At 42.8% G+C, this 12,977-nt stretch overlaps 1 non-coding gene across 1 annotated transcript; it reads right to left on the bottom strand.

Annotated features, from left to right (window-relative positions):
- Positions 1-3,656: 3,656 nt before the first annotated feature.
- LOC112206300 (small nucleolar RNA SNORA48) lies at positions 3,657-3,790 on the bottom strand. Its single transcript, XR_002940533.1, has one exon. It is a non-coding gene; the product is annotated as a small nucleolar RNA SNORA48 (small nucleolar RNA).
- Positions 3,791-12,977: the final 9,187 nt, after the last annotated feature.

The following is a 12,977-nucleotide window of genomic DNA, read 5'->3' as shown; positions in this document are numbered from 1 at the left end:
TCATCTCCACTCTAATCTTTATGTTTCCCTCCTTTCCGCTTGCTTTGGGTTTAGTTTTCTCTTCTTTTTCTCGTTTTTAAGGTAGAAGTTTCACTTAAAGATTTGAAATCTCTCCTCTTTTTTAATATAGTCCTTTACAGCTATAAATCTACCTCTTAGCACTGTTTTCACTGCATTCCATAAACGTTGGTATGCTGTTTTCATTTTCATCCATCTCAAAGTATTTTCTCATTTCCCTTATGATTTCTTCTTTGACCTATTATTATTAGAATTTTGTTATTTAATTTCCACATATTAGTAAATTTTCTAAATTTCCTTCTATTAAAAGACCTAATTTCATTCCACTGCAATTAGAAAACATACTTTATTATTTCAATATTTTAAATTTATTGAGACTGGTTGAACAGCCTACCATATTGTCTACCCTTGAGAATGTTTCACTTGACAAAAATGTGAATTTTGCTATAGTTGGGTGGAGTGTTCCACAAATGTCTGCATAGGCTAGTTGGTTTATACTGTTTTCAAGTCTTCTATTTCCTTGTTGATCTTATCCCTAATCATTCTATCAAGTATTGAAAATGAAATATTAGAGTTTTGGAGTATTAATATTGAATCATCTATTTCTCCCTTCAATTCTGTCAGTTTTTGCTTCATCTGTTTTGGGGGCTCCCTTGTTAGGTGTGTGCATGTTTATAAATGTTACATATTCCTGATGAATTGACTCATTATTTTAAAACCTCCTCCTTTTTCTCTAGTAAAACTTGTCTTAAAGTATGTTTTGTCTGATATTAGCTCCACTCTGGCTCTCTCTTTAGTACTGTTTTATGGAATATATTTTCTAGCCTTTTACTTCCAACCTGTTTGTGATTTTATTTTAAAGCATATCTCTTGTAGACAGCATATAGTTGTATCAGGTGTTTTTTATTTCCATTTTGCCAACCTCTGTCTTTTGATTGGAATACTTATTTCATTTACATTTAATGTAATTATTATAAAATAGGATTTATGCCTGCCATTGGGCTATTTGCTTTCTGTATATCTTATGTCTTTTTGTTCTTCTACTACAGACTTCTTTAAATTAAATAGATATTTTCTAGTATAGCATCTTTATTCCCTTATTGCTTCTTTTCCTACATGCTTTTGAATTATTTTCTTAGTGGTTGCTCTGGGGATTACAGTTAATGTTATAACTTGCTACTATCTAGCTCAGATTAATACCAATTTAATTTCAATAGTATCCAAAATTTGCTCCAATATAGCTCCACTATCTTTCTCCTTATTTCTCATTATGATTTCAAACAAATTATATCCTTGTACCTTATAAGCACATTCACACAGTTTTAAAATTATTGCTTTATACAGTTATCTTTTAAATTAGATAGGAGTAAAAAGAGTTACAAAAACTATATTTATACCACCTTTTACAGTTACCTATGTGTTTATCTTTACCAGTGCTTTTTATTTCTTTATGTAGACTTCAGTCTCTCTCTAGTGCCCTTCAATTCCAATCAAAAGAATTCCTTTTAAGTATTCTGTGTAGAACACACCTACTAGTGAACAAATTCTCTCATTTTTGTTTTTTTGGGCATGTCTTAATTTCTCATTTTTGTTTAAAATATAGTCTTGCTGAATATGGAATTTTTAGTTGACAGTTTTTTCCAGTACTTATATATATAATCCCATTGCTTTTTGGTTTCTATGGTTTCTTATAAGAAGTCACTTATAAACTTTCATGTGGTGAATAACTTCTCTCTGGCTACATTTAAGATTCATTCTTTGTCTTTGTTTTTGTTTCTGGTAAAATATACATAACATAAAATTTATCATTTAACCATTTTAAGTGTACAATTCTGTGGCATTCACATTAAGCACACATGTATTTCAAATTAAGTAAATTCACATGGCTGTTCAGTCATCACTACCATCTGATGTGATTTGCATATTCATCCTCTCCAAATCTCATGTTGAAATGATGTAATTTCCCTTGTTGGAGGTAGGGTCTGGTGGGAGGTATTTGGGTTGTGGGGGTGGATCCTTCATGAATGGCTTGGTGCCCTCCATATAGTAATAAGTGAGTTCTGTAGTTCATGCAAGAGATAATCGTTTAAAGGAGACTGGCACCTCTCTTCCTCTCTCTGGCTCCCTTTCTTGCCATGTGACATACCAGCTCCCCTTCCCTTCTGCTATGAGTAAAAGTTTCCTGAGGCCTCACTAGGAGCTGAGCAGATGCAGGTTCCATACTTGTACAGCCTACAGACCTGTGAGACAAATACACCTCTTTTCTTTATAAATTACCCAGTCTCAGGTATTCCTTTACAGTAATGCAAAATGGACTAACACACAATCCATCCCCAGAAATTTTTCATCCTCCCAAACTAAAATTCAGCACCTATTAAACAATTACTCCCAAATCTCCCATCTTCCCAATGCCTGGAAACCTGAATTCTACTCTTTGTCTCTATACATTTGGCTGTTTTAGGTGCCTCATATAAGTGGAATTATACAACATCTGTCTTTTTGTGCCTGGCTTATTTCATTAAGGAAAATATCTTCAAGATTCATTACGCTATAGTATGTGTGAGAATTTTCATCCTTTCATAGCTAAATAATATTCCATGGTATGGATATACCACATTTTATTTGTCTATTCATCTGCCAATGGACATTTGAGAAATTTACACCTTTTGGCTATTGTGAAGAACGCTGATATATGAGCATTGGTGTCCTATTTATGGCTTCTGAGAGCTTGATTATGATGTGTCTACATGTAGATCTCTTTGGATTTATTCTATTGGGAATTCTTTAAGATTCTTTTTTTTTTTTTTTTTTTTTTTTTTGAGATGGACTCTTGCTCTGTCACCCAGGCTGGAGTGCAATGATACGATTTTGGCTCACTGCAACCCGTCTCCCAGGTTCAAGCAATTCTCCTGCTTCAGCCTCCCAAGTAGCTGGAATTACAAGCACCCACCACCACACCCAACTAATTTTTGTATTTTTAGTAGAGATGGAGTTTCACCATGTTGGCCAGGCTGGTCTTGAACTCTTGACCTCAGGTGATCCTCCCGCCTTGGCCTCCCAAAGTGCTAGGATTACAGGCGTGAGCCACTGTGCCCAGCTGGAATTCATTAAGATTCTTGAATGTGTAGATTGATTTTTTAAATCAAATTTGTGTAGTTTTCAGTTTATTTCTTTAAATATTCTTTCTTCTCCTTTTGTCTCTCCTCTCCTTCTGTGACTTCCATTTTACCTGTATTGGTACACTTGATGATGTCCTATAGGTATACGAGACTGTTTATTTTCCTTCATTCTTTTTTCCTTTTATTTTTCAAACTAGGTAATCTCAAATGACCTGTCTTAAAGTTCAGTGATTCTTTCTTTTATGAGCTCAAATCTACTTTGAATATGATGATAATTTTTCATATTTTGATTATTTTCATTTTCAACTCCAGGATTTCTACTTGGTTCTTTTTAAATAATTTTCTTCTCTTTATTGATATTGTCTATTTGGTGAAACCATTCTCATACATATCTTTAATTATTTGAACGTAGTTTCTTTTAGTTTTTGAGCCTATTTATAGCACCTAATTTAAAGTCTTTGTCTAGTAAGTCTGTTGTCTATGCTTCCTCAGGGAAAGTTTGTATTTACTGTGTTCCCCCAGTGTGTCCAAGGCATGAACCAGGCATGGGCACAGACAAAAGGCCAAGCTGAAATAAACAAGGGGTTGCTTTGTCCCTGGCTGATATGAGATGAATGTCACAGCCAGATGCCACTCTACCCAGGTCAGAGGCATTGACTGCTTTTCTACCTGTGTATGAGTCATACATTCCAATTTTTGTCTGTTTCATTTTGTTGTTGTTGAAAACTGGGCATTTAAAATAATAGAATGTGGCAACTATGGATATCAGATTACCCACCCTTCCCCAGGTTTTCTTGTTGCAGGTATTGTTGTTTGTTTGCCTAGTTACTTTCTTTTTTCATTTTTCTTAGATGGAGTCTCACTCTGTTTGTCCAGGCTGGAGGGCAGTGATGCAATCTTGGCTCACTGCAACCTCCACCTCCTGGATTGAAACGATTCTCCTGCCTCAGCTTCCTGAGTAGCTGGGATTATAGGCATGCACTATGCACTACCATGCCCAGCTAACTTTTGTTTTTGTTTTTTCTTTTCTGTTCTTTTTTTTTTGAGACAGAGTCTCGTTCTGTCGCCCAGGCTGGAGTGCAGTGGTATGATCTTGGCTCACTGCAAGCTCCGCCTCCCAGGTTCATGCCATTCTCCTGCCTCAGCCTCCTGAGTAGCTGGGACTACAGGCGCCTGCCACCATGTCTGGCTAATTTTTTGTATTTTTAGTGGAGACAGGGTTTCACCGTGTTAGCCAGGATGGTCTCCATCTCCTGACCTTATGATCCACCTGCCTTGGCCTCCCAAAGTGCTGGGATTTACCGGCATGAGCCACTGCGCCCGGCCAAACTTTTTATTTTTTGTATCTCTAAAAATGTGGCCAGGCGTGGTGGCTCACGCCTGTAATCCCAGCACTTTGGGGGGCCGAGGTGGGCAGATCACGAGGTCAGGAGATTGAGACCATCCTGGCTGACATGGCGAAACCCCATCTCCACTAAAAACACAAAAAAATTAGCCGGGCTTGGTGGCGGGTGCCTGTAGTCCCAGCTACTCGGGAGGCTGAGGCAGGAGAATGGTGTGAACCCGGGAGGTGGAGCTTGCAGTGAGCCTAGATGGCATCACTGCACTCCAGCCTGGGCAACAGAAGGAGACTCCATCTCAAAAATAAATAAATAAATAAAAAATTGTGGGCTTAGATGTATTTTTTAATTAAATTTTATTATTTTTTATTTATTATTATTATTTTTTTTGAGACAGAGTCTCACTCTGTCACCCAGGCTGGAGTGCAGTGGCACAATCTCAGCTCACTGCAAGCTCTGCCTCTGGGGTTCACGCCATTCACCTGCCTCAGATTCCCGAGTAGCTGGGACAACAGGCATCCGCCACCACACCCAGCTAATTTTTTTTTTTAATTTTTATTTTTAGTAGAGATGGGGTTTCACTGTGTTTGCCAGATGGTCTTGATCTCCTGACCTCATGATCTGCCTGCCTCGGCCTCCCAAAGTGTGGGGATTACAGGCATGAGCCACCACTCCTAGCCTAAATTTTATTTTTAATAGAAAAATAATTATACATATTCATGGGGGTACATAGTGATGTTTTGATATGTATATAACGTGATAATGTGTAGTAATCAGATCAGGATAATTATCCTTTTAAGCTTTTTGTCAGCATCTTGTTAGTCCTAACTGCTAACATTGCCACAGGAATCTCCAATATTAAACAATTGTTGCTGATTGTTTTCTGCAAATTACCTAGAGGTAGAACTGTTCACAGAGATGGAACTCGGAGTCAGGTGAAATAAAGGCAAGTCTTGAAAAACTGAGTTTTTCAGTGACTTTCTAGACAGGTCAAATAGTGACAGTTCTCTAGGGATGGGGCTTTAGGGGAACTCCAGCCCTGAGCTGTCTCCTCTAGTGGCTGCTGGTTTTCAAGAGGGGCATGGGATTAGGGCAAGTAAAGATGCCACAAACCTGTTCTGACGAGATTCTGCTGTTTTTCTTGAATAAACCCTCCTCAGATTGTTGCAAGCCTTTAGTTAATTTCCAGAATTCCAACAAAATTGATTTTGGCAGTTCTTGGTAGTGTTTTTATTTCTTTTATAGGAGAGTAGATATACAAAAGGCTTTGCTGTTCTGGAAAACTGAATCTTGCAATGCAAGTAAAAGTCAAGCATGCAGAGAAGGCAATAAAGAGCATCCCAGGAAGTGGGGCTAGCAGAGTAGAGGTAGAAGCCTCAGAGAGGGTGGCTCATGAAGTGTGGCTCAGTGTGGCTGAGAAGGAGGGTTCCCTTGGGAATGCACACAGAAGATAAAGATGGGGATTTAAGCAGTGAAAAAACCCAAGGGGCCTTTATTCCAGGTTATTTTTCTCTGGCTTTTAACATTTAAGATTTTAGATCATAATAGGGAAAATCTGTGGTTCCAGGATAGTTCTTTCATTTGTCACCTATTTGCCTCCAGTTGCATCACACCACCTAGCTCCTAGGCTCTGTAGAACACAATCTGCCACCTATCCTCTCTTCTCCTCTCCAGGAATGAGAAAACACCAGCAGAACTGGGCCCACTGCCTCATGCTGACTGCTGGGAAGAATCTGGCACTTAGCCCTTGCCTCAGAATGTCCTTTCCTCCCTAAAGCCCATAGAATCAGAATGCGCTTTCTCGGGGTGAATGTACAGATGATTTGTTAGGTAAATTGGCAGAAACCTTAAGATTACAAGCAGAAAGATAGAGGGTCATCAGACTGTGCTTGCAGAGCTGGAAGAAGCTGTCTTCCACATTACAGGTTTTCCCCTCCTATTTTCCCTTACGCTAACCCTGAAAACCTTCTTAATTTGGTAGCATGCCCAACCCACAATCTGCCTTTCACCCTTACAGATTTATGGCAAGCTGTATTTCACCTAAGAAATGTAAGCTGTGAAGAGATTATTGTGTGGGGATCCGATCTGGTCCAAATCCTTCTGATCCACCACTATGGACAAGTTGCTCCTAACCTTCCTCTCTGTTATCTCGTCTCCTCTTCTGTCAGATGACAATGATAATCCCCACCCCTTGCTGACCTAATACAGTCTAATACAGACTTTAGGAAAGTGACTTGAAATCAGAAAACTGTAAGCTCCTTGACCAAAAGTTCCCACTTAAAGACAGGCTTTCTCCTTATCCTTACAAGGATGATTTCCGGCTTAACACGGATTTACAAATACCATGAGTTCCAGTTCTGAACTGTGTAGCTCTGCCCCTGAACATCCACAGGGGAAGCAATGCTTATTATTGTCGGGATTTCAGTCCAGATGAGAGAGTGCTAACTGCAGCAAGTGAGAAGGGCGGCGAGTGGGGAGGAGACCACGGGCCTGCTCCCAGCTGCACCCCTCACTCATCCCAAACAGACCAGGCATTGTGTTCCAAACCAGATTCTGCCCATTAGATCCATGTGGGAGAAGGGAGCTCTGCTTTTTTTTTTTTTTTTCGTTTAAACATAAGTAGTTTCACAAATAAAGTTCTTGCTTAAACTTTATTTAGCTATCATCCAAGTAAGCTTTCTGGGAAAAACACCCATGAGCCCTGCTGCTGCAAGCCCCTCGTGCCTCTGTGTGGGGTGAGTGAGCAGGTCTGAATTTTTTTGTTTGCTTGTTTGTTTTTGAGACAGAGTCTCACTCTGTCACCCAGGCTGAAGTGCAGTGGCATGATCTTGGCTCACTGCAACCTCTGCATCCCAGGTTCAAGCGATTCTCCTGCCTCAGCCTCCTAAGTAGCTGGGATTACAGGCACCCACCACCATATCCAGCTAATTTTTTTATTTTTAGTAGAGACAGGGTTTCACCATGTTAGCCAGGATGGTCTCGATCTCCTGACCTCATGATCCACCCACCTCGGCCTCCCAAAGTGCTGGGATTACAGGCGTGAGCCACCACGCCCGGCCAGGTCTGAGTTTTACATTGTGCCCAGGTAGTGATGTGGAGGAGCTTTGAGGGGAGCGGGCCCCACACCAGGGAGTTCACACGGGATGCTGCTAGATCCACCTGGCTGGGAGTATAGGAACAGAGGGAAGGAACAAACTCCAAAATCTTTAGGAGATTCAGTCAACCAATTTCATGACTTCTGGGTTGGGACAGAGTGGGAGAGGAAAGAGCTGGGATAGGCCTCGGGTTCTGGTTTGAATCCCATCCACCAAAACAGTGAATGAGCCAGAGAAGGAAGAGGACCTTGGTTTAGAACGTGTCAAAGCTGGGTGTTTCTGGGATGGTCAAGCGACTGGATTCCATAGGCAGATAGACATAGAAAGGGTTAAAGGCTGTTTTTGTTGTTTTGCTTTATTTTTTAGAATAATCATCATTGTAACACCAATCCTTATTAATTCAGGTCATCTTCACAACAAGATACAGATTCTATTATCCTGCTGATAGGCTGTGGGAAAACTGCTGGTAGAGAGGAAGAAGCTGGCAATGGGCGTGCCAGCTGATGATGAGTGGAACAAAGTCCACGAGGAGTGGGAGGTGGAAGCTCGGACGGAGCAGGTGGCAAGGAGAACTCATCCACTGAGACATTAGGAAAGAAGACGTCAGTGTGTTCACATGCGGGGCCTAGCCTGGTGGTTGGATGTTCTTGTCAAAAGAGGAATAATGAAGTGGATGGACTTGGGCAGGGGCCTTGAGGGCAACAGTGAGGTGTGGGACAGCCTCTGAAGGCAGTGATTGAGGGGCCAGGCAGGAGCCCGTGCATTTGCTGTGGCTGTTCTATGCTGCAGACTGGGAGGGAGGAGAGCAGAGATGGCTGGCCACCTAGCCCAGCTCCACCCACCCTCTTTCTTTCCTTCTGTTTGGAGAGGCGATGCGACCAGCCCAAACTTCTACATGTCTCAGCCTGTCTTGCATCCAGGGAAGGCCTGTGTCAGAGTTCTGGCCAATGGGGTGGACACAGAAGTCCTTAGCTTGTCTTTCCAGAAAAGATTTTCTTTTAAATTGGTTTGTGTTTTGTTTGTGGGAATGCTCAGCTGGCACATGCCCTTTGCCCTTTACCCTTCCTTCCCCTTTCCTGCCTGGAATGCAGATGCAGTGCTGGAGGTGAAGCAGCCACATGGTGACCAGGAGGCAACAAGCATGAAGACAAAAGCCACATGCTAACAAAGACTGAATGAAGAGAAAGAGCCTGTTGGGAGCATTCTATGTGTACTTATTAGCCCTGTAGATTTCTTTTATGGGGGAATAAAATAAAACCTCCATTTAATGAAGCCACTGATGTCAGCTTTTATTACACACAGCCAATTGTAGGGTCAACTGATATGGAAGGGAAAACAGATTGTGGTGATGCTCTAGGACTAGGGGTCTGCAAGACAGGGCAAAAGGGGGTGGAGTGTCTTGGTGAAATAGAGGATTTATAATCAACTGTGGGGCCTAGACAGATTAGGGAAGAACAAGAGGCCTACAGAAAGCTAGGAAGCTGGAGGCATGGGGGTAAACTGCACATAGAAGTCTGTAAGCTTATTGTGGGAAGATCTGGGTGCTATGAGAGGGCAGGAACTTGGAACTTGGAACTTGGAACTGGCTGTTGATTCTGGTGTGGCCTATGACAGGTGTGACAAGACCTAGGATGGATGCAAGAGACATGCAGGTCACTGTGAAGCCATGGAAGCCAGAACTTACTCCAAGTAGGGCTCACAATGGGCAACCTTCTTGCGGATGCCTGAGACAGCTCAGTCAATGTCAAAGCCAATTGCCCCTCCTTTCAAACCATGGCGGGCTTGTCATAACTTCCTCAGTCCCACTGGGCGTCCTTTGGCTCTGTTCTTAGCCTGGCTTACCCTTCTCTTCTCTCCCCATCAAAGATAATTCCCACGGCAAGAGCATTAGCGGATGTTTTTCAGAAACTGGCAAGGCTCTGTCAGTAATGTTTCCCTAGGACTGCAAATTTAAGCCAGTCTCCAAAACTCAGTAACCTGGTAGTAAATCATTATACTCTATTTTCCAAAGAAAATGTCACTTCTAGGATGGATATCCACTTTTGGCTCTTCATAAAATGACCAATGACCCCATAATAAGACAACCACTATAGAAACCAAGCCAAATCTGGATGAGTAACAGAGGGAGATATTAGTGGAGTGTGTACATTAAGGTCCTGGCTGTGCCCACTCTTGCCCACAGCCCCTAATCAGCCAGTTGGCCCCTGAGAGCACCTAGGCCCTGCGCTGGTTTGATGGAAGCACTCCTTCTCTCTCGTCCTCTGTGCCATTAGTCCTCTCCTTGTTTCTAACTTGTAACCAAAACAGTAATGTCCTCACAGCAGCTCCCTGTGTTCCTGCCAGCAAGGGCTCTACAGCAGTCTCGAGAATCTTCTGAAATCTCTCTTCAGACCCATTAGCTGGAGAGTGATAAAGCTCCAAGCTGTAAGACTGGGTGATTTGTTACCCGAGAAACATTTCATTTTAATTCTTTAAGAAATTGCTCAGAGTGATTCTTGGGGAAAAAGAAAAAAACAAAAAAATCCCATAGTTGAATCTTTTCATAGTCAAAACCACTTGCTGTTAAAATCATTGACTACATTTTTTCTGGAATGCTTGACTGATTACACTCGCCCTTCTCCAGAAATATTGACGGTTTCTCAGGCTATGTTGGTTCCCCAAGCACACATAACACAATCCTTGGCAAAATCACTAAAGGAATCATTTATATGGGCTAGAAGACTGCAGCTCTGCCTGGAGAATTGCATTATTTCTTATCTCAACTATAGTGCTGTCACCCTCCAAGGGGGCCTGCTGCACGGCTCCCTGGAGACCCCCACCGCAGGGCCAGAAGCTGCTGGCTGCAGCTGCCTCCTGCCAAGGGCTGTGTATTAGGCATGAGACAGGGGAGTAGAGGTCCTGGTCACTCCTTTCGCTCCAGAGGGTGGTTCCACGCTGTCCCAGGGGACACTGGAGGCTGCATGGGCTTCGATAGGATACTGAGTGACAAAGAAATGGTTCAGAGTGCCGGTTCAGGACCGGGACATGCCTGGCCTTGCCTAGTTAGCCAGCATCTGCCTAACCCTCACTTCCTCATCTAGAATATTGTTCCCCACCTCATTTGATTCTTTAGGGGACTGCTATGGACTGAATGTTGGTGTCTCTCCCAGACTCACATGTGGAAATCCTAATCCCTCATGTGATAGTATTAGCAAGTGCAGCCTGCAGAAAGTAATAAGGGCACGAGGCTGGAGCCCTCATGAATGGGATTAGTGCCTTTGTCAAAGGGGTCCCAGAGAGCTCTCTGGCACTCTTTCCACCAGGTGAGGACGCAATGAAAAGACAGCAGTCTGCAGCCCGAAAGAAAAAACCTGACCATGGGGGCACCTGATCTTGGACTTCCAGGCTCCAGAACTGTGGGAAATAGATTTCCGTTCTAAGCCACCCTGTCCATGGCACTTTGTTACAGCAGCCCGAACTGACTAAGGATGAAATCAGATTAGGGCCTGGCACAGTGGCTCACGCCTATAGTCCCAGCACTTTGGGAAGCCAAGGCAGGCAGATCACAAGGCCAGGAGTTCAAGACCAGCCTGACCAACATGGTGAAACCCCATCTCTACTAAAAATACAAAAATTAGCTGGGCATGGTGGCACACACCTGTAATCCCAGCTACTCAGGAGGCTGAGGCAGGAGAATCATTTGAACCCGGGAGGCGGAGTTTGCAGTGAGCCGAGATTGCGCCACTGCACTGCAGGCTGGGTGACAGAGCCGGACTCCACCTCAAAAAAAAAAAAGAAATCAGATAAAACAGTTAAAGAGCTACACACAGTGCCACTGCCTGGCGTTCTGTAAGCTGTCCATAAAGGGTCACTGACATTCTTGCACTCGATGGCAATGTTCTCTGGGAGGCTAAGGCAATTTTGATCCTGAACCAAACTGGAAAATAACATTACTCCTAAAATGCACGCAAACATATGCTTGCTTGAAAATTAGTGGTTCTTAACCCAATTATGTATCTGGAGCATGGAAGGGAAAGAGAGTGCTGGGGACGTCTATTAGATTTATAATGCAAACAACCCAAAGTAAACATCGAAGAAAACTTCTTGGCTCCTGGTTGAATGTGCAGGAGACACAGTGGTTCCTAGGAAGGGCCCAAACCCGTGGGGGATGCCAGACATTTCCTAAAGATGGGCTGTGCTGGCAGATTTCTATAGTAATTAAAGGAAGCCTGGGTTTGAAGTTTGAGAAACACTAACTAATACATATGTTGAAATATTTTATAGCGCATTGCTCTATATTTTTATTGTTTTCAGTAAATATTCATGAAACATCCAATTAGCCTCTGAATGCCCTTCAGAATAGGGAAGAAATACCCCAAGCTTCCTGTATTCTCTCATGCCCTGGTCCACAGGAAGCACCAGGCAGAATCCTCTATCCACCAAGGAATGTTTATTTAGGAAAAAACCCAACAAATATTTATTGAGCACCTACTACATGCTAGTCACTGTTTCAGTGTGGGGGATAGAGTGTCGCCTGTTCAGTGGTGAACAGGAGAAAGTGTCTACCCTTATGGAGTTTACATCTAGTCAGGGAGATAAACACTGAATAAACAACAAATAATATAATTTAACATGATGATAGGCGCTGTGCTAGTCGGGGTTCTCCAGAGAGACAGAAACAGTAGTGTGGATGGATAGGTAGGTAGGTAGATAGAGAGACAGATTTATAGGTAGATGAGAGGGAATTTATTAGGGGAATTGGTTCACACAACTATGGAGGCTGGGAAATCTTACGACAGGTTATCTTCTGCAAGTTGGAGACCCAAGGATGCCAGTAGTGTGGCTCAGTCTAACTCCAAAGCCTCAGAATCAGGGATGCTGATTCTGCAATCACAGAGTTACAAGGACATAACTCTCAGTGAGAGGCTGAAGGCCTATGAACCTGGGGGCCACTGATATAAATGCTGGAATCCCAAAGCCAGAGAGCCTGGAGTTCTGATGTCCAAGGGTAGGAGGTGGGGCATGTTTCAGCTTCAGGAGAGAGAAGGAGAACATCCTTTTCTCTCCATTTTTTGTTTTATCCGGGTCCCCAGCTGGTTGGATGGTGCTGCTCATGCTGAGGCAGATCTTCCCCACTCAGTTCACTGACCAGTCTCCTCTGGAAACACCCTCATGGACGCACCCAAGGTAATGCTTTAGCAGTTCTCTAGGTATTCCTTAATCCAGTCCAGTTGACACCAAAAATTAACCATCACAGGCACTAAGAAAGACATAAAAAGAAGTCCCAGGGCAATTTGTATCAGGGGCAGGGGCTGCTGTTTTAAATAAGACAGAGATAGCCTAACTGAAAAGGGGAATTCTGAATCATGATAATAAGTGGATCATGGGAAGGCAGAGAGAAAAGCAGCAAACACTTTAGATGCTTT

This window comes from Pan troglodytes, chromosome 17 (assembly GCF_028858775.2).
Source record: "Pan troglodytes isolate AG18354 chromosome 17, NHGRI_mPanTro3-v2.0_pri, whole genome shotgun sequence".
Classification (NCBI taxonomy): Eukaryota; Metazoa; Chordata; class Mammalia; order Primates; family Hominidae; genus Pan; species Pan troglodytes.
The sequence above is the reverse complement of the archived record's forward strand: the minus strand, read 5'-3'. Positions and strand labels throughout refer to the sequence as shown.